This window comes from Thamnophis elegans, chromosome 10 (assembly GCF_009769535.1).
Source record: "Thamnophis elegans isolate rThaEle1 chromosome 10, rThaEle1.pri, whole genome shotgun sequence".
Lineage (NCBI taxonomy): Eukaryota > Metazoa > Chordata > Lepidosauria > Squamata > Colubridae > Thamnophis > Thamnophis elegans.
Window position 1 is genome coordinate 55,091,014 of NC_045550.1, and position 20,496 is coordinate 55,111,509.

Consider the following 20,496-nt stretch of genomic DNA (forward strand, 5'->3'; position numbering starts at 1 on the left):
TCCCTTCGACTTTTACATTCTATGTCTATGTTTTGATGTTTGCCCAATGTTATTTTTTGACTGTACAGCTAGCTGGAGCCCTGAACAGAAATATTCACCGCTGCAACCTTTTGTTACAGTTCATGCTTTTATGATTTCCTTTTCTTTTTTCCCTTTTTCTTTATTTAATGAGTAACATAAACGTCACAAAGAAACCTCATGATCCTTCCAAAGTCATAACTTTCAGTCAATAATTGCATCATGTACTCATATTAAATCATGAGACAACATGGTAGAAGGAGCTTTTTTTACTCCCTTTATGTAACCTATTTTAGCCTAAGTCCGGAAATCCCCTTCAAGGGATCTGTCATTCATAGAACTGGCCTTCATTAGCTTTGAAGATACCTTGCTTCTCTCTCTCTCTCTCTCTTTCCTTCCCTCCTCCTTTCCTTCTTTCTTTCCTTCCATCCTATTTACACATCAACCATCTCACTAAATCAGAGACTCCCAACAATTGGGCACCAGAGACCAGTTCCACGGAGAGAGGTTTTTGCGCAGAATGGGTGTGTTTGGGTGTGGTTTCACTTGCTGCCTGCATCCCACAGATGGGGCTTCACTTGTTTGCATGGCCCGGATTCTGGCATGCCACGGACTGGTGCCAGTCCACAGATTGTGGACCCCTGATCTAAGTGACTCTAAGTGACATTGGAGTATCAGCCATAACATTTGCCATAGCTGCACTTACAGGAACAGCTTAGAAATTTCTATTGCTTCTAGAGGGCATAGAAAGTGACCATGGTGAAGAAATCCTAGTGAGGGCATCTTTTATTCATGTTTCTTTTATTTATTTATGAAATGTATTATTCACAGCAGGGGCAAATATGTCCCAATGGAAGTGGGACTTTCTGTATCGGTTGTGTAACAGGAGCGGAGAACATTTTGGACACTAAAGATTACACTCACCGCTGGAGGCTACAACAGTGTTCAGGGTTCCAAGTAACACCCCCAACGAAAGAAGACTCCGAAGCTTGAGTTTCCTCAAAGTTCCATTTTATTTGAGATGTCATATTGGCACATCTGGGAAAACCCAAATCTGAAAGTTTCCAGGTTTTCCCCACCCAAAAGAAAGTTCAAGTTCCTGCCCAGCACCCACATGTCCATCACATGGCCCAACCAGGCACCACCCAAAACTGAAGATGCTTCCCAGTCATACCATCACAGCTGCAGAGCAGGTTGTCCTTGACTCTCTCATAAAAGAATGTTATTTTGACTATATATCACCCATACTGGATATAATCCCCCCTCCCATTTTCCCACAGTAGAAACTGTGGCAGGCCTGAAGGCCCAAATGTAAAAGATGGCTTCCAGGCCTGACAAACAGATTGCAGTGAAGGTTTTAGATTATCCCACTCACCCTCCTCCAGAATGGGTTGTTGGAGAGAGTTTAGGAACTTTTATCTTCATTTTAAAAAGCTCTACTTTAGAAATTGTATTACATCTTTGTTGAGCAGAGTAGTAAGCAAATAATGCCATTGTGTTTTTTTAAATAACGACAATTAGGGCATATGAAATTTTGAGCCAAGGATCACCCCTCTTGGTCTTCAAGATTATAACATTAATCACTTTCAACTAAACAAGCAATTAAAAAAGGGATTTGCTTGCCTAAAGGGCCCCATGGAAAGGTCCAAACAAATGAAATAATAACTAACAACAATTAAATTATACAAAAGCAATATACACCAGTCACAGTTCAAATAATTATGATGTGACTCTAAAACCCTGAATCTATAAACATGATATCCCTGCTGTCTGATTATCTTTACAATAAATTAACCCTCCTATTCAACTTTAACCTCTATTCAAATTCTCCTATCAATCAAATAGGCATGCTTTCAAAACTTTCTATAACCTATACAAAATTTATGGACCTGATGGGTGGAGATCGGGGAAGTAGAATTTCATAAGCAGGGACCAGTTTTGAAATGCAGAAAAAGAGACATCTGTAGAGATTCTCAGTCATTCAGGTCATGATTTTCCCAAAGGTGCTTTTTCAGGACTTTTTGCTTCTCATCCAAGAAGCTTCTTCAGCTCTGACAGGATAGTGGGGAATGGAAGGATTTATATTCCTTGCAGACAACTGGTCATTTGCATCCTTTTAGAGGGAAGCACTTGGAGGACTGGAGGTTTATCTCTGTCCTCAGGGTCACCTGAGCAATTTTTCCTCTGGAAATCCATTCCTACTCCCACACCATTCAAGGGTGCTCATTTCAAATTGTAGAGGAGGAGGAGGAGGAGGAGGAGGAGGAGGAGGAGGAGGAGGAGGAGGAGGAGGAGGAGGAGGAGGAGGAGGAGGAAAGGTCCAGTTGCCTCCTGAAAAACCACCTTTGAGAGAAATGAGATGGAAACCTGTGAAATAGGTAAAATGCCTATCAACTGAATTAAAAACAGGAGTATGGCAAGCCAGGTGGTGGGACAGTCTAGGAGTCTGTGGTGAAAGGAAACTTGGACCAAACCAAGTTTTAGAAGTCTAAAACACCACATGATGCACATTTCTGGATCATGGTTAGAAGGGGGCCCTGTGCACCAGAAGTGCTCTGAGGATTGTGGCAGTCAAATGGATTGTATGTATGAAAGAGTTAGAACTTGCTTTACAACATTCCACCTGCCACCTTGCCAAATCTGAACTCTGCCCATCAACACCACTGGTTGCTCACCTTTGCTCTAAATTTTAAAGCAAACAAACTGCACGGTACATGCAACAAAGCAATCTCACAATACTACGGGCTGAACACAGCTATGGACTCTTCTGTTGTCCACAGCCTCCCTGCTGAAAATGGACAGCACCGTTTCCTGCCTTTTTAAGGTGGAGAACACACGAGGAATGTGTTGTCAGTCTTGAAATGAGTGTCTCATAGTTAAATAAATATTTCCAATAACATATGTAGACAGACAGAGGTTCACATAATTTTACCACCGGTTCGCCGCACACTGAAACTGTAAGCGTGCGTGCCTTCGACGCATGTGCGCAGCCTTCTGCGTGTGTGCTTCGCTCACACGCGTGGCTTGCATGCATGCACACCGCTTAGAAAACCTGGCTAAATAGGATGGCATGGAGCCGCGATGGGGAGCAAGCCCACCCCAGGTTGCCATTACTGGTTCATCTGAACCAGTCCGAACCAGCTGAATACCACCACTGAGACAAATTATCCAATATGCAACTCCTGGCCTCCCCCCAAAATATCAATGTCCTTGCTAGCTACCAAAACCTTGTCCATGATCAGTGTTTTATGACCAGTGAGCATTCTTTGAGAAGTGTCAATCTAAATATTTCAGACTTTTTTTTCTTATTTTGTGCTTTAGCTAAATTCTTATTGGCATTTGGATGACGCTGTTTTAGCATCAAGATCTTCACGAGCAATTAAAATGGAAGTATAACACGATATTTATAATGATCCCAAAGCCCTTAGAAGATTGTTTCAAGACTCTCACCTATTCGACGAAAAAAATGAAAAAGTAACAGACAGCAATTATGTTGGCTTCTTTTGTTTGTCTGCGATTTCGAATTCAGGCCACTTTTAGGTCACAACCCACATTACTGATATTTTGCTTCTTTTTATTTTGAAAGAATATTTATCAAGACTGCTGGTGTTTCCCATGATAGATAGAAGTAATATATATATAAAAAATCCAAATAGCATTGCAACTGAACACATTCAACTGTGGCTCCTGGGGATATATGGAAATAATTAAAAGAAAATGAACTGATACTTCTTTATTTTCACACCATTATTTTCACACCAGAGACAAGCTGTGGCTCCACTTGAAAGACAAAAAAATGGAGGCTGAACTCAATGGGAAAAGACCAAAGTCAGAAAAGGAATCTCTGTTCTTTTACCCCAAGGATACTGAGGCAGACCGTGCAGCACATAACAATACAGGTAGTCCTTGACTTACAACAGTTCATTTAGTGACCATTCAAAGTTACGACGTTACAAGAGTGTCGGTGGCGCAGTAGTTAGAGTGCAGTACTGCAGGCTATTTCTGCTGCCTGCAATTTGGCAGTTCAAATCCCACCAGGCTCAAGGCTGACTCAGCCTTCCATCCTTCCAAGGGGGGTAAAATGAGGACCCAAATTGTTGGGGGCCATAGGCTGACTCTGTAAACTGCTTAGAGAGGGCTGTAAAAGCACTATTAAGCGGTATATACCATGTTTCCCTGAAAATAAGACAGGGTCTTATTTTCTTTTGAGCCCAGAAATAACCGCTTGGCCTTATTTCCAGGGAGGTCTTATTATTTTGAGGTGCAGGAGGCAGCGAGCATAGTCACCTCATGGCTGCTGCTGTATTACAATATTTTCAAGGAGTGCTTATTTTTGGGGGAGGGCTTACTTAAGAGCATGAGCTCAAAAGCCCGATTGGCCTTCTTATATGGGGAGGTCTTATTTTCAGGGAAACAGGGTACTGTAAGTCTAAGTGCTATTGCTATTGCTACAACAGGACTGAAAGTGCTATTGCTATTGCTACAACAGGACTTATGACCATTTTCACACTTACGACCTTTGTATCCCATGATCATGGGATCAAAATTCAGATGCTTGGCAACTGGTTTGTACTTACGACCTTTGCTGTGTCCCAGAATTCCCTTTTGCAACCTTTTGACAAGCAAAATTAATGGGGAAACAAGTTTCACTTAACAACCGACTTACCAACTTATCAACTGCAGTGATTCATGTAACAACGGTGACAGGAAAGGTCATAAAATTGGGTAAAAATTCACTTAACAGATGTCTCACTTAACAAGAGAAATTTTGGGCTCAATTATGATCGTACGTCGAGGACTACTGTCTACATACAACAGTAATAAATGACAAAGAACTTCACTTTATATTTCCAAGGAATCTTCCTTGACTTCCAACCATTCATTTAGCGACAATTTGAACTTCAGAGGTACTGAAAAAAATGATTATGACTAGTCCTCACACTTGCGACTTGCGATGCAGCATCCCTACAGTCACATGATCAAAAGTTAGATGCTTGGAAACTGATATGTATTTACAATGATTGCAACGTTCCGGAGTCATGGATGGGATCACCATTTGTGAACTTCCCAGCCAGCTTCCAACAAGCAAAAGTCAATGGGGGAATCCAGATTCGCTTAATGACCATGTGACTCACTTAACTATTGGAGAAATTTGCTTAACACCCATGACAAAAAAGGTTATAAAATCAGGCGTGACTCACTTAACTACTGCTTCGATTGGCAATGGAAATTCTGCTCCCAATTGTGGTAGTAAGCCAAGAACTACCTGTACACTTACACATACAGGAAATCCTCAACATATGACCACAACTGAGCCTAAAACCTATGTTGCTAAGTGAGAAATTTGTAAAGTGAGTTTGCTCCACGTTTGTTAAGGGAATCATTTTAATTTTTAAATTAGTATTACAGTTGTTAAGTGAATCTGGTTTCCCCATTGACTTTGCTTGTCAGAAGATTGCAAAATTGGATTGCGTGACTCTGGGACACTGCCACCGTCATAAATGTGAGTCAGTTGTCAAGCATCCAAATGTAAATCACGTGACCAGGGGGATGCTGCAACGGTCGTATGAAAAATGGCCATCAGTCACTTTTCAATGTTCAGTGCTGTAACAACTTCAAATGTTCACTAAATGAACTGTTGTAAGTCCAGGACTACCTGTATTTAAGCCAATGGTGGGTTGCAGGCGGTATGCCCCAGTACTGGCGTACCAGAGCCTGCCCGGAGCACTGGGTACCGTTCCGGTGCTCCGGAGGGCCCACCCGCCCGAGCTCCTTACCTGTCCTTTAAGCCATTGGCACTTCCGCCGAAGTGCATGGTGCGTACGGTGCCCTAGTGACGTTCCACCGAGCAGCTGGAGCGTCACAGAGGCTTGCGAAAGCGACGCAGGCAAGTACGATGCATGTGTGCACCGCACATGCATGCCACATGTGACCATGTGGCTGACGCCAGGTCCGTTCTAACCGTACCACTGATTTAAGCCCTACTAAGCGTACCAAAGCAGGACAGGATAGCAATGTTCTTATATCATCTCGCAAGCTATTCCATTGGAAACAGGTGTTGAACAGGTATTAAACAATGACTTACTAATAGCTTACTAATTAATGGACAATCCTTATCTATCAGGGAAGCAGAACTTGGTTGTGCCAAGCACAGGATGGTACAGTTAAATAAGAAGATGGTTCTCATTTCCGCCTTTACTGCCAGCTGATAATGAATAGCTTAACTAGAATTTTGTGATAAATAATTAAAAGCATGTTAGGAAAAGGTTTTTATGAACTTTGTGGAAACAATGCAGATGTTCACTTGGATACCTACTGCCCCACTTGGGGAAGGAATGTGCTGTGAGATAAATGCCAGGCTGGCACTAGAATTACAACATGATCTGATCTTTAATCAAATAAAGGAGGAAAAAAGAATTACAAATGGAATTTGGCACACAATATTGCGGCATGAACTCTTGTATTCATGGCACCAGAACGGCATGTAGGGTGTAGCCATTGGGTAGAATTGTGGAGACATAGGTACACAAGGCATCCTTGGTGCTCTCTGAGCTTGGCTCTTTTCTTGCAGACACTTAATTACCCAAATTAGGCAACATTACTTGGTCTATGTATAGATTAAAACAGTGGTGGAATTCAAATAATTTAACAACCAGTTCTCTGCCCAAGTTGGTCATGTGACTGGGTGGGAGTGGCCAGAGATGGGTTGCTGCCAGTTTGGTCGAACCGCTAGTGGCTCGGAGTAGCTAAGAGCGAACGAGTATATTGGTTCAATGGGCAGAATGTCTTCCTCCCAGTCAGAGCCTTCACTCCCTAGCGAAGAATGGGGGAAGGCCACTGGGCCTGAGGGGGCCTCCCTGGGTAGAGCAAAGGGCCTGAGTAGGACGGGACTTGCAAGGGCATTTCTCACGCTCTTGCAAACCTGCCTCAATCCCCTGAGAGATGGTTCTGGAAATAACCTCAGCAGAGAGATGGGTCCTCATTCCTCAATCCTCCGCGGAGCGGTCCCTGATGGGGGGTAGCAGCTGAGAGAGGTGTGGCACTAGTTGATCAGTGGGTGCTAGCTCCCTCTCCCCCTCTGATGGGCAGTCGAAAAGGTCTGCATGTTCAACAATTGAGGCCCCGGTGGATCCAGGGGAATCTGCCCTAACCAGTGAAGCCTCAAAGGAAAACTCCTGCCCTTCTCCTTCACCCTCCTTGCCCTGAGGGTTCCTGGAAAGGGTCTGCCTGGAGGCCTGGGCCTGTTGTTGGGCCTTATTGAAATACTTCTCCAGGTGCTTCTGGTGATATAGGGCATCCTTGTCCACGCCAGACTCCTGTCCTTTCCCCTATCTGGAGTATGGCTTCTGCCCCCTAATGGCTTGCGTGCCTGCCTGCCTGGTAGGGATCCTGCTCGAGGAAGAGTCCGGCTGGGATAGGTCTACGTAGGCCTGGTCTGCCATAACTAGGTCCCCAGGGAACCCCAGGGAACCCCAGGTCCCCAGGGAATGATGAGGCAGGAAATCTCCACTAACTACCTCCGCAGTTGTGGAGAAAAGGCCTTAGCGCTCTGAGGAGGAGACACTGTAGACCCAAGTTAGAGGCTTGCCAAGGGAATCCCCAAAACTCCCACAGCACCTCCACAAATCACATCACGAGAAGTATGGTGGAGGGAAGCCAAAACTCTGTAGCCGTAATGCCAGGTGAGAAAATGAGGAGCAGATCCACCAGATGACCGGATGACCAGACAGGAAGGCTCCCAGCAGTGATCTGCAGAGAGTGAGGCACTTTGCAGCTTCAGCTGAATCGCGGGAGACACATGACACAATTGAAAATGGCGGCTGCAATCCCCAGATTACAAAATGGCCACCGGAAGTTCAAACCATGGCTGATGAGTCACCGCGCCAATCACCGGCTTCAGCAAAAAGCCACGGACGGAAGGCTGCGGCTAAGCAAGCTTGGATTGCAGCAGGATTGATTGCGCGGTGTTGGCACTCCGACCCCGCGCCTCCACTGCAGCTGCTGGCAACCTTCTGTGGCGCCCGGGCAGACCCAGGACACCGTGGAGGCAGGGAAGGTGAATCCCATGAGGAACACTTGCCAAGGAAAGAAAAAAAAACACAGGGAAAAAAATAAGACTTCACCAAGCCTGCTCTCTTAACAAGAATGGGAAGGAAAGAAACAAATTAAACAAAGCAAATAAAAGAGTCCAAGCAATTAACTGGAGCTGAAGAGAAACTTTAAAACACGTCCACTGGGCTGACTGAATTGAAAAAAAACCTGGAGACTGGTCAGCCATAGAGGCATGGTTAAAGTTTCAATTCAGTCCCGGGGCAGATTGGCTGTATTTAACCCATGCTTGGACTCTCCAAACAGCGCACAGGAAAAGGCAAATTGCATCTGCGCGTACAGTGCCTGCGTGAGCCCTGATAATCAGCTGGTTGTTTCAGGGGTGGGGGATTGCACACCCGCACACATCGCAAGTCAAGTGCATGCACGAATGGAATCCGTGCATGCACAATCAGCAAACCAATAGTGAAGGTAAGTGCAACCCACCACTGCAGGCGTGGCCAACTCAATGGGCGCTTCGCCTTAGCTTTTACAATCTAATAAGGATTAACCTGAGAGGCAGTTTCTGTAAGCCGGGCAATAAAGATTAGGCTAGAAACAACATCAGAATGTTTTCTTCCTGCCTCTACAGGATTAGCCCTGTAAAGTGGAAAACAACAAAATGAGATTTCTTCCAACAATCAGTTCTCCGAACTGCTTAGAAAGTTAACAATCAGTTCTCCCGAATAGGTGCGAATTGGCTGAATCTCACCACTGGATTAACACCAAGATTAGCATCAAACCAATAATAAATGACTAAACAATACGTCAATCAAGAAATAGTCAAACAAGCCACAAGTATACAGCCCAACCAAAGAAACTCTAAGCCTAAAACTACCCTGAGCAACACTGACAGGGCAAGTCACTAGAATGTAGACTGAGAGCAAACCCACTCCTTACTAGCATTGATGATGTTACCTAGTTTGGGTGATGAAACATCTGCAGGAAAATAAACAAGCCGAGAGAGGAACATTTCAACCCTGAGCTACAAATATTGCCATTTAGCGATTGATATGTACATGTATATGATAATTGCACATGTCCATTCTCAGTTATGGAAGATCAGGGATACTTTGAACCAGTCATTTTATTGAGGATTCAATTTAATGGTTAAATTGGAGGATGGGATGCTGTTATTAAGGAAAATCCATTGAATCAAAGAGTACGTACATTGTGGGAATTCCTGTCAATTTGATATACAATTATGTAAGTCTCATAAATTCATCCAAATGACATCATTTGCCAAATATAATCATGTACACTGTACAGCATGGCCCTGGTTTAGTGAAAGAGCAATTCTCCTGAAGGAAATTGGTTTTTAAAAATAATTGTATTATAACCTATATGGACCTATAGATTCGTTTTCTCGCCATGTACATGCATACATCTGAACTAGACTCTGTTGTTCCCTATGCCATTATTATGTGGGTATATGCATAATTTTGTAGTATGTATGTATGTATGTATGGTATGTATGTAAATAAGTATTTATTTATTTTGTCATGTAGTGTATATTGGAGATGATGACTCTTTGAGAACTGTATGCAATGAAATTTCATTTTAATGTATGCCGATTAGTGTACATTCAAAGTAACAATAATAGAATAATTATTCTATTTATTCTATTCTATTCTATTCTATTCTATTCTATCTACTCTACTCTACTGCAACTAAAGTCCTTCAAATGCCTTACCCTATCCATTCCAGTTTAAGAACACATTGCAACTGCAGGTCACTTCCATTAAACAGAATAATCATTACACTAATATAGATTACGAATGCAACAGCATCCATACGTGATAACGAACGCAAGGGTATTCATTCAGTTTTGTAGAATGCTCTGCAGAATTCATTCCATCTCCAAATGCCTACATTTCCAGAGTTGATGGCCTCAATTAATTAAGCATTTATATCTTGCTCTTCTAATTCAATGGTACTCACTCACGACATTTCACTGAAAACAATGAAAACCAATGTTACTGTGAACAAAGCTTTAAGAAGCAAAAGAAAGCCTATTACGAATTTTCTAATAAGAGTAGGCTGAAGGGAAGCGACATTTTTCAAGTCGTATTTTATCCTGTCTCCGTAGCGTATGCCTCCCTAAAGAATTTCAACAGGGAAAGACTGATTTGAACTTCTAACCTGATTAGAAGTCAAAAAGCAACTTGGATGAAGAAACTACTTTTCATGCTGTTGCCAAGAAAATTACACAGATGTGCCTACAAAAGTCACACAGTTGAGATCAACTCAAAATAAACTCTAATTTAGCTGCTTAAAGGACTTGGCATAGTCCTCCCTTCCCTAACTTCCCTCCAAATATGTGGATTTTGACTCCCAGAATTCCTCAATGGAACTCACCCACTGCTGAGAATTGTGAGGTTGGAGCCTGCACATCTGGAGAATGGGAAGGCTGAGGGTGCTCTGTTTAGTTTTTGTCAGAATAGCCATGATCTCCCCGGGACTGAAAGCGTTATATTTTTTAAATGTCCCAAATGTGCTTTTTCAAAAGGCAACTAGACTTCCTTTGTTTTTCTTTGAAGGGTTTCACTTCTCATCCAAGAAGGTTCTCAGTTTTGACTGAATGGTGGAGAATAGAAGCATTTATATTTCTTACAGTCATCTGGTCGTTAGCACTCTTTCTGATTAGGGATTAGGGTTGCAGTACTGCAGGCCAATTCAGCTGACTGTTATCTGCAGTTCAGCGGTTCTAATCTCACTGGCTCAAGGTTGACTCAGCCTTCCATCCTTCCGAGGTGGGTGAAAATGAGGACCCAGACTGTGGGGGCATATGCTGATTCTGTAAACCGCTTAGAGAGGGCTGAAAGCCCTATGAAGCGTATATAAGTCTAACTACTATTGCTATTGCTATTGCTACTTGGAGGTTTATTTGTGCACTCAAGGTCATCTGGATAGTGCAAATGGATTGCCTTTTGCTGTGGTGGTGCAGTGGTTAGAAAGGACGTTGGTCTTACCTGAACTCTATTTTCTGATGGGAGGAGGGAATGGTCACACGTGGGTCTTATCACAACCTGATTGGTCCAAGGCTGAGAGGAAATCTATAAATACCGGTGCCTGTCCATTGCTAGCCCAGATTCTCGAACATGAACGGTACAACTGAAAAACAAGAACAACACAACAAACCCCGGGAAACACCCCCCGGGCCCTCCCCTTGGCCCCAACAGACAGAACTCAGGGCGGGTTGTGACCATTCCCTCCTCCCATCAGAAAATAGACGTTCAGGTAAGACCAACGTCCTTTTTCCAGAATGGGAGGAGGGAATGGTCACACGTGGGACATACCCAAGCTAAAGTCCCAGGGAGGGAGAACAGGAACTCTAGGAACCAAGGGGAGCCTCAGCTGCCACCCCCTGTAGGACCCTACGACCGAAAGATGCGTCCGCCGACGCGAAAGCATCTAGACGATAATGCCGGATGAACGAGGTTGGAGTGGCCCAGGTAGCCGCCCGGCAGATGTCTTCAAACGGGGCCCTCGTGGCCCACGCTGCCGAGGTTGCCGCGCTCCTTGTAGAGTGCGCCGTGACGCCTGATGGAAACCGGCCGCCCTGAGGCCACGTATGCCTCCGAGATGGCCTGACGCAGCCAACGGCCGATGGTAAGCCGAGGACACCCTCGAACCCAGAGCTCCAGGTAGGAAGGAGACGAACAAGGCCTCCGACTTGCGGAAATCCTTGGTCCGCCGGAGGTAGATCCGCAAGGCACGGCGGACATCCAGACGATGCCAAAGATGCTCCCTGTCAGTGGATGGACTCGGGCAGAAGTCAGGCAGGACGATCTCCTGAGCCCTGTGAAAGGGGGTATTTACTTTGGGGACGAATGCCGGGTCAAGGCGAAGGACCACTCTGTCCTGGTGAAAATGACTGAGGTCGTCCTTACAAGACAGGGCGCCCAGCTCGGATATACGCCGGGCGGAAGTGATGGCCACCAGGAAGACCACCTTCAGTGATAAGAAGCGCAAGTGCACCGAGCGGAGAGGTTCAAACGGAGCTCCCGTTAAGGCCTTGAGGACAAGCGGAAGATCCCACGTGGGGAATCTATGAACGGGGGGAGGCCTGAGATTTGCCGCCCCCTTGAGGAACAGCTTGACCAGAGGAGACTGGGAAAGAGAAGAAGATCCCGCCCCCCCCCAAGACCGAGGACAGAGCCGCCACTTGGCGACGCAAGGTGTTTTGCGAGAGCCCGTCCTCCAGGCCCTTCTGAAGGAAATCCAAGACGTTGGGGATGGTGGCTCTGTCGGGAGAGATGCCCTTGGGGGAGCACCAGCGGACGAACGCTGCCCAGGTGGAGTTATAAATGCGGGTCGTTGAGGGACGACCGGGCCGCCTCGATGGTGCGAATGACCCCGGAAGACAGATGAGCCCCCCTTAGAAGCTGCCGTTCAAGAGCCAAACGGTCAGCTGAAGCCACTGAGGCTCTGGGTGAGTCAGGGCCCCCTGCCGTAAGACCACCTCCCCCTGCGGAATCCTCCACGGGGAAGTCACCGACAGCTGAACCAGGTCCGCAAACCAGGGTCTCCTGGGCCAAAACGGGGCCACCAGAATGACCAGGGCCCTTTCCGTTACCACCTTCCTGATGGTCCCCGGGATGAGTGGAATGGGGGGAAAGGCATAGAGAAGGCCCGGGGGCCACCGGCTCCTGAGGGCATCCGTGCCCTCCGCCGAGCTGGATTGAAAACGGGTGAAGAAACGCGGGAGTTGTGTGTTCTCGGAGACGCAAACAGGTCCACCCGGGGGGACCCGAACCGACGACAGATCTCCCGGAACAGCGACGGGTGGAGTTGCCACTCGCCGTTGTCCAGAGTTGCTCGACTGAGCCAGTCCGCCTGGACGTTGGAGAGTCCCGAGATGTGCTCCGCCACCAGGGACTGTAAGTGTTTCTCCGCCCACGACCCCAATCGCAGAGCCTCCAGCCAGAGGGCTCTCGAGTGGGTCCCGCCCTGACGATTGATGTGCGCCTTGGTGGCCACATTGTCCGTCAGGAGGAGAACGTGGCTCCCTTCCACCGAGGAGCGAAAGTGACTCAGAGCCAGACGCGCGGCCTTCAGTTCCAGCCAATTGATGTTGTGACGGAGGTCCGAGGCCGTCCATCTGCCCTGAGCCATCCGAGAGCCCACCAGGGCCCCCCACCCGAACAGACTCGCGTCCGTGGTGACGGTCACCCTGTTCGGCTCCCAGAACAGACACCCCCGCTGGATGGCCGGGGAGAGCCACCACACCAGGGATGCACGGACCCCCGTCGAGATGCGGAGAGTCCGAAGGGAATTGCTCATTTGTCCCCTCTGATAGGGGATAAGCTCCCATTGAAGGGGCCGAAGATGGATTCTGGCCCACGGGACAATCCCTATGCAAGAGACCATCTTGCCCAATAACTGCGACAGAGAGAGGATGGAAACGGAGCGCTTTGTGCGAACGCTCTCTGTCAGCCGACGAAGGCTGACCTGCCTCTCCTGAGACAGACGCACCTCCCCCAACTTGGAATCTATGACTGTCCCCAGATGCAGAATGCGAGTGGAGGGAGTGAGATGGCTCTTTTCGAAGTTTACCGAGAACCCCAGGGCCTGGAGGCTTCAAATGGTAATCTGAAGATCTGAAACGGCCTGAGACAGGGAGCCCGCCTGAAGCAAGACATCGTCTAAATAACATTGGAGGCGGACCGGGACCGATCTCAGATGGGCCGCCAGAGCCGCCAGGACCTTTGTGAAGGTCCTCGGGGCCGAGGCCAGGCGAAGGGAAGAGCCCTGTACTGGTAATGGGGGGCCCATGGGAGAACCTCAAGAACCGGCGATGAGCGGGCAGGATGGGGATATGAAGATAGGCCTCAGTGAGATCCACGGAGGCCAGGAAATCGCCTTTCCTGATGCCCTGAAGGATGGACTTGAGCGATGACATTTTGAACCGCCTGTAGACCAGAAACCTGTTCAGGCGCTTGAGGTCTAGAATGCTCTCCAACCCCCCGTGCTCTTCAGGACCACGAAGAGATTTGAGTAGTGGCCCCGGCCCCGTTCCCCTGCGGGAAACCGCCTCCACCGCATGGATTTCGAGGAGGTGGGCGATCGCCTGACTCATCAGGCGGCGGCGCTCTCGACTCCGGGATGGAGGGAACGACCGAAAGAGATTTGGAGGAGTGGAGAGAAATTCTAACCTGAGCCCGTAACGAACCGTGGCTCGAACCCAGGCGTCCGACGTGATGTCGTCCCACCGGTCCGCATAAAGAGCGAGGCGGCCGCCGATGGGATGACTCGGGTTCGAGTCACTTCCCCCTGCGGAAGGGACGGCCGCCTCCCCCCCGAAAGGGCCGCCGAGCCTGGCCCTGGAAACGGCTCCTGTCCTGGAAGGGCTGCCCCAAGAAATGCCTGTCAGAAGAGAAAGAAGAGAAGCGCTGGTTATAGCCGAAGCTAGGGGCCCTATACCGTTGCCTACGGAAGGGACGTGACTTGTTCTCGGCCTTCTTAGCCGTGGAGGGTAGGACCTTCTTCTTGTCCTTATCCTCCACGAGGATGCGAGTAAGGGCCTCCCCGAAGAGATCGGGCCCCTTGAAGGGGGCAGCCGCCAAATCCCATTTGGCTTTGTTGTCCATTTGCCAATGGCGCAACCACAGGAGCCTACGGGAGGTGACCGAGGTGGCCAGGGCGCTAGAAGCAAACTTGACCGTGTCCAAGGTCGCGTCAGCTGAGAACTGACACGCCGCCAGAATCTTGACCAGATCCTGATGGATCCGGTCCTCCTGTATGGGAATGCGTGCCTGCAGCTTCTTGAGCCACATGACCGTGGCACGATTAAAGTAGGAAGCCGAGGCCGCCGCCTTAATGGCCCACGCTGTGGCGTTGAAGTAAGCTCTGCGCGCTTATCCTCCGGCTTCATCTTATCTGCCGATCGCCCGACACCACCGGGGAGGAGGACACCAATGCGGCCACAGGGGTGTCAACCGTCGGGAGCTGAATGGCCTGAGCAAAGGTTTGCTCCATGTTATAATGCCGACGGTCGGTACTGCCTGGAGAAGAGAAATTAGAAGGTTTAGCCCACTGGTCGGTCAGAACCTCTAGGAACAAGGGAGGGGCAGGGATCTCTTCCTTGTTGGTGGCCGTGGCAGAGAACATGACCATGTCGGGATCCCTGGGGGGGGGGGGCACAGAGGGATCCCCAGTTCCGACCTTGGTGGTGTGTCTCGCCTTATCCAAGAGAACTTTAAACAAGGCGGGCATAAATAGGACCTTGGAAGAAGGCTCCTCCGAAATAGTGGTATTCTCATCATCTGAGAATCCCATCTCCTGGGGTAATTCCCCCCCCACCCAGGAAGGAAGCCTCACTGATCATGGAAGGGGAGGAAGCCCGACACTGAGCCCTGTTCAGCCCCCCATGCCTAGAGTAAAGGGAGCCTTTGTCCCGCTGGGCAATGCCCCGAGTGATGGCTGCCGAAATAAGCCTCTTAATCCCTTCAGGGAGATTATCCAGATCCTCCACATCCCCATAAGTAGAAGCAGGGCCCTGAGGAGCCAACCTTTGGGGGGAACAGGGGCCTCTGGACGTGCCCTCCAGAGGATCATCTATGGGGGATGGAGAACGCCCCCTCCTGGAGAAGGCCCGCGACCTACCAGGGGAGCTGCATGAAGAAGCCGGGCTAAAACCTCTAAGTAGAGACCTTTCTGAAATGGGCCTAACAGGGGACCTGGATCTGTCCCTAGATAAAGGCTTGGAGGACTGGGCCTGCCTTTCTGCCCTGGCAAAGGTCCTTTCCAGCGCCCTATGGCGAGCTGCCTCGTCCCTAGAGACAGAACTGGAGGGGCGCCTTGAAGAAAGGGATCTCTGAGGGGGAGCCCTCCCCCCCACCTCCTGATCCAGGGCCTCCTCACTCCCAGTAGGGCCTGCCCCTTGTCCCTGGGGAATCTCCGCTCCCTCATCCATGCCCCACTCACGTGTCCGACGAAAGGAGCAGGAATCGGCCTCCAAAGTCCCACCTGAGACCAGGGCCTGAAGCCTGTGGGGAGACCTAGGCTCAAGGCCTCTCACTAGGCCGCACTAGGCCCGTCGATAAAGGCAAGGCCTCACGCACGTGGCAGCCTCCAAAATGGCCGCCGGAACTCCGTGCGCGGGAGAAAAGGGCTGGAAATAATCACCAGCAGCCCAGCCAGGCTTTTCTAGCCGGCTTCACTTTAAAATGAGCAGGGAGAACAGCTCTCCCCCCCTGCTCTGTCTCCCCGGCAACACAAACAAAGGAAGCCTGCAGCGAGGGGCCCCCTCCGGAGCGATCTGCTCGCTGGAGCCTCGAGGCTTAAGTTTCTCTTTCACTTTCCTGCTGCAAAAAACAGCCTCTTCAAGAAGTTTGAACGAAGCAGTTTGAATGGAACCGCACCCCCCGCACCCGGGGACGGGCAAGGGTTCCTGGCCTACGGGGGGGAGACTAGTGCCCCACTGGGCCCTCCCCCAGCCGCCCGAGGCAGAGATCTGTCCCTTGGGCCGCAGCAGATCAATTTAGAATTTAAATTTAAAGTGCCCAATTAGCCAAATAGGAATCAGACTGAATAGAACTCACCCAAAAGGAGGAGGAAAACAAACCGAACCTATCCAACTACTCTACAGCTTGGACCAGGCTGAGAGAATCTGGGCTAGCAATGGACAGGCACGGTATTTATAGATTTCCTCTCAGCCTTGGACCAATCAGGTTGTGATAAGACCCACGTGTGACCATTCCCTCCTCCCATTCTGGAAATGCAGTACTGCATTCTGATTGTACTGGCTGCCACCAGTTCGATTTTCACTGGTACAAGGTTGACTTAGCCTTCAATCCTGTAGAGATGGGTAAACGAAGACCCAAATGCTGATTCTGGAACTGTTTAGAGACAGCTATAAGACACTGTGAAGTAGTATATAAGTCCGAGTGCTACTCCTATTGCTTTTGAAAAAGCGCCTTTGGAGCAACCAAATGACTGAATTTCCATAGATATATAACAAAAAATGTTCTTGAGATGATAAAAGTTCAGAAGAAAAGAAGCAAACAAGGCAAGAATTCATTACAACGTTGCCAGCTATTTTTAAAATACTCGTGGGCATTTTCTCCAAATGGAACCTACTACAGATACTGCACAACAATCCTCTTCGTGAATTTTGTATTATTTGAAAAAGCGCAACTTCAGCTATCCAACCATTTTTTTCAACTTTCTTCTCCCCACATGGCTGAAAAAATAATTTTTAAAAATCCTTTTATATCTCCAAAATATCTGGCTGTAAACCTCAGATATCTTTCCCATTATCACCTCCTTCTGTGCTCCAAAATAAGAAGAAAATATCCAGGGACAAGACTGCCTAAAGGACGGAATTTATAGAAAGCTCACTGATTGCTAACCTCACTATAGACGTCACCCTTGGATATTACATTTACACTTTAATATATACCATTTGGATAAGTGTAATGGCAAGTGGGAATAATCTGAGGAGCCAAAGAGGAAGAGCCACAGACTAGGCAACAATAATGTAAGAGACAGCTGAGCCTACAGAAGGAATGGAAGCATAGCAAAGATTTCAGAAGATACCCTCTGTTGGGAGTATACTCCTAGTGTTGGGTAGGCAATATAGATTCATATATAATAACAAATGGTCGATGTTGCTTTAAATGGGTGAATGTACTTATCAGCTGTAATTAACTTTACAATCAGCTGTAATTAACTTTGCAATAAGAGGGAGTCAGGAAAGCTCACTCTCTCTCTCTCTGCTTGTCCTATGATTGATGACTACTTGCTCGCTTGATGACTGAAACGTGAACTGCGACTAAGAAGTTTGTACTTTGAATGGTGTTTGGATACACATCTACTATCACTGCTCGTGAAGCTATTGTTAGTATAAAGCTACTTGTTTTTACTAGCAGTATCTGAGACTCTATTCGTATGTTTTTTCTTCTACTAGCAACGTTCCTTCTTTCTAGCTGTACATTCCGCTGCACTACTTTCTGTCTCCCAATGGAGATACCCCTAACACCCTCCCTAGTTTCTTAGGGTGTAAAAGAGGGAGAGAAATCCTTTCAGATTTGCAAGATTCTGCTAATGTAACCTTAGAATAAAGTTAGAACTAGTACTTTGACTTGTGTTCCTTATCCAGACTATCCTGCAAGGCGGAGCATAAGATGTGGATTTGTTGTCCAATATCTATGTTAGATTCCAGTTTGAAGAAAAATATCCTTGAGTAGCTATAAAAATAGATATTCTATAAGAATGAGGGCGAAGCTTTTTTTCCTCTGATGTTGAAAGCATCCGATAACACACATGCATGTACTGACACCCATAATGCAATGGCCCCCTCAGGCCCCGCCCCCTACATAGGCACGTGCAACCGCCCTGCGCTTCCCCCGCCCCCTATGCAACCCCCAATTTGGTGCTAGCAGGCCTCCCTGAAGCCTCCTGGAACCAAAAACAGGGTGCGGGAGGGGTGCCGCATCCCCCCACCCCCAGCACATGCATGCACATCTCCAAGCAGAGACTCAAAAATCAGCTGGCTGGTGGGAGGCACATGCACAGTGGAGCTGACCTGGGTGACAGCTTGTGTGCCCGCAGAGATGGCTCCACCTGCCACCTGTGGCACGCATGCCATAGGTTCTCCATCACGGTTCTATAAGTTACTTACATGCATAGCAAAATGTTTCACAACTTCCTGTAGAATAATATGAAAAATCTGAAGCACTGCATGGGCCTGACTCACAGTCAGTCATAAGACCCGACCTCTGCAGATTTCTTCTGAAACCAGTGACACAGCGACCAACGTTTTGTTTTGGACCAGATTTTCAGGCTTGGGAACTGCCCTGAAATTCTACTTTTCGTTCAACTCTGCAAACAATAGCCGGAAGATCCTTGCAGGTCACAAGCTACTGTGCCCAACATTTATTCTGTTTCCCTAAGACCAAACTTATCGTCTTTTGATGAGGTTTCAAACAACCAGCATTTACAACAAAAGCTTTCTTTTCTTCTCCAACTAAGCTAAAAAAGATTTTTGTAAAAACAACAACAACACCTTTTGATCAAATTCATTCCCCAAAGGATAAATCTAGACACTTGCAGCCACAGAAAAGTGGCTCATGTGATTAAATGATTTTTGCCTAAAAAAAAAATTCCCAAACCAGGAGTTAACACATCAAGAAAAATAATCTTACCAGACTTTTCCGGATGTGTTAGATTTGTTTAGTTTAGAGGTATCCAGAGATTTCCTTGTTTCTTTTCTGTAAATTTGTAGCTTATTGCAACAATATCCACACTTCATTTTCACATTTTGTAAAACTCATTTCAGCCATTCTGTTTCTTTTTAAAACATCTCAGCTGCTAACCCTTAGGGTCCCAAACTTACTTCCCCCTCTGTTTTTATCAGAATAACAGAGTTGGAAGGATCTTTGGAGGACTTCTAGACCAACCCCTGCTCGAGCATGAAATCTTATACCATTTCAGAAAAATGGTTGTCCAGTGTCTTCTTAAAAACCTTCAGTGTTGGAGCATCCACAACTTCGAGACAAGCCATTCAACTGGCTAATTGTCAAAAAATTTCTCCTTTCTTCTAGGTTGCATCTGTCTTTGATTAGTGGAAAAATAGGTTGACCCCCTCTTCTCTGCGGCAACCTCTTAGATCTTAAAACGTGGCTCTCATGTTTCCCTTAGTCTTTCTTTTCATTAAACCAGACATACCCAATTCCAGCAACCATCCCGCTCCATTCCCCTTTTTGGAGGGATGCTGACAACCAAACCTATCATCTGAACAACATGTAATCTGGGTCCTCACATTTTACACTATATTGGCAAAAGTATTCGCTCACCCATCCAAATAATCAGAATCAGGTGTTCCAATCACTTCCATGGCCACGGGTGTATAAAATCAAGTACCTAGGCATGCAGACTGTTTTGACAAACATTTGTGAAAGAATGGGTCACTCTCAGGAGCTCAGTGAATTCCAGCGTGGAACTGTGATAGGATGCCACCTGTGCAACAAATCCAGTCGTGACATTTCCTCGCTCCTAAATATTCCACAGTCAACCTTCAGCTGTATTATAAGAATGTGGAAATGTTTGGGAATGACAGCAACTCAGTCACGAAGTGGGAGGCCACATAAACTCGTCCAACATCAGTGTGTGACCTTACAAATGCGCTTCTGGAAGAATGGTCAAAATTTCCCATAAACACACTCCTGAACCTTGTGGACAGAAGAGTTGAAGCTGTTATTGCTGCAAAGGGTGGACCGAGGTCATATTGAACCCTATGGATTAGGAATGGGATGTCATTTACAGTACAGGCAGGTGAGTAAATACTATAGTGTATATTTGATTTAAATATAGAGAGATGATTGTACCTGACTGCAGCCTGAGGCAAGAGCTCATTAAAACTATTCCTAGAGCTGGAACCCTTTG

The 20,496-nt window shown here is 47.2% G+C and overlaps 1 protein-coding gene across 3 annotated transcripts in view; it reads right to left on the reverse strand.

The window, feature by feature from the left end:
- The window catches only part of PLD1 (phospholipase D1), a 174,232-nt gene that overhangs the window by 98,917 nt on the left and 54,819 nt on the right, over nt 1-20,496 (reverse strand). Inside the window, exon 1 of one of the 3 annotated variants that reach the window (XM_032225036.1) lies at nt 5,796-6,018. The exons of the other annotated variants lie outside the window; for them this stretch is intronic. The gene's annotated coding sequence lies outside the window, so the exon portion shown is untranslated. Of the gene's footprint in view, nt 1-5,795; nt 6,019-20,496 lie in introns of those variants that run through there. 3 annotated transcript variants of the gene reach the window in all.